Source organism: Otolemur garnettii, unplaced genomic scaffold (assembly GCF_000181295.1).
Source record: "Otolemur garnettii isolate 467f Iridium unplaced genomic scaffold, OtoGar3 scaffold00029, whole genome shotgun sequence".
Lineage (NCBI taxonomy): Eukaryota > Metazoa > Chordata > Mammalia > Primates > Galagidae > Otolemur > Otolemur garnettii.
This window is the reverse complement of record NW_003852424.1, coordinates 13150409-13152088: the sequence shown is the minus strand read 5'-3', so window position 1 is coordinate 13152088 and position 1680 is coordinate 13150409.

Genomic DNA, 1680 nt, shown 5'->3' with positions numbered 1-1680 from the left:
CCTGAAATGTAATTTCTTTTCTTTTCTTTTCTTTTTTTTTTTTGCAGTTTTTGGCCGGGGCTGGGTTTGAACCCGACACCTCCGATATATGGGGCCGGTGTCCCACTCCTTTGAACCACAGGCACCGCTCCTGAAATGTAATTTCTAATGTAAATTTTAACAGAATGGAACTCTTTTTTCTTTTTCCTTTTTTGAGACAGAGTGTCACGTTGTTGCCCTGGATAGGGTGCCCTGGCGTCATAGCTTACAGCAACCTCAAACTCTTAAGTTCAAACCATCTGCTTGCCTCAGCCTCCCAAGTAGCTGGATCTACAGGCTTTAGGTACAATGCCTGGCTATTTTTAGAGACCAGGTCTTGCTCTTGCTCAGGCTGGTCTTGAACTCCTGAGCTCAGGTGATCTACTTGCCTTGGCCTCTCAGACTGCTAGGATTACAGGGGTGAGTCACCACACTAAGCCAGAATGGAATTCTTGACTCAGTTATGTTATGGGGCGAGATAAGGACCACTGACTCAAATTAGAATTTCCAAAAGAAGTCTTTTATTAACTGTGGGGCTGTCTCAGCAAAGTCTGATGCAGACTAAGTGAGAGAGCATTGAGGGGTCTGAGGTTGAGGTTTTTCTAGTCTGAAAGTTGGCAAAGGGCCAAACAGGTGGGCTGAAAGTTAGCAATTAGAAGCAAAAAGAAAGTTGGCGAAAGAAGCAAAAAGCAAGCTTGGGATCATGATGACCTCTTTTACAGAAGCAAACCTTGCAATTTAGCAGTTTAGTCAATAGGTAACATAAAGGGCAGTTTGATAAGAATAAGGTAACATAATGCAGATCTAGCAACTAATGGATAAGTAAAACAATTTGTCACAGCACTTAGCTCCTTAACTCTCATCATGACTGTACTTGGCCCATTCGTTCTTATCTTGTCCTGTTCTGCCCGATCCAGACCAATCTAAGAGTAATGGTGCCTGTCATCATTTCAGAGTTATGGTATTCTCATCTTTTTGTCCTTTCATCTTTTATCCTACACAGCCCTCTGATTGCAAGTCCGTGGCAGGCGGTATCCATCTTATGGGGGTGATGAGGCAGCTGAAACTCATGAGCCTGCTGGAACCCATCTCAGTTATTGGAAAATGTGTGGAACAACTTGGATTTGTGAAACTACTTTTTCAACTAGAATTTTAGGAAATCTTAAGTGCAGATGAAATATTTCCAAGGGAAAATTAAACATCCCAATGGACATGTAAGGATCAAACACACACTGGGTTTTGAATACAGTGTGAAGAAGGAATGTAAACAATATCAGTATCTATCCAATATTATGTGTTGAGACAATAATATTTTGGACATATGATACACTTTGTCTTATATAAGATTTATTTAATTTATATCACCCATTTCTCTTCCTTTTTGTAACTTGGCCACTAGATATGAGGTTCATATTCTATTTCTAGTGGACAGAGGCTCTGGCCTCTCTGGCTCTGGCACCTTCTGGGACTGTGTTTGAGATACATTTTGATCACAAAGTAGAGATGTTCATTTTGGTTAGGTAGGGCGGGTCCGGAACCTGGGGTTCAAGCAGTCACTGGCAACATCTTGGGTGGGAGGTTTCTTGCCTCTCTGAAGATGACTCTGTAATCCCAATGGCTTATTCTCCCAATCGTTGCTGTTCTTTTTTTTTTTTTTTTTTT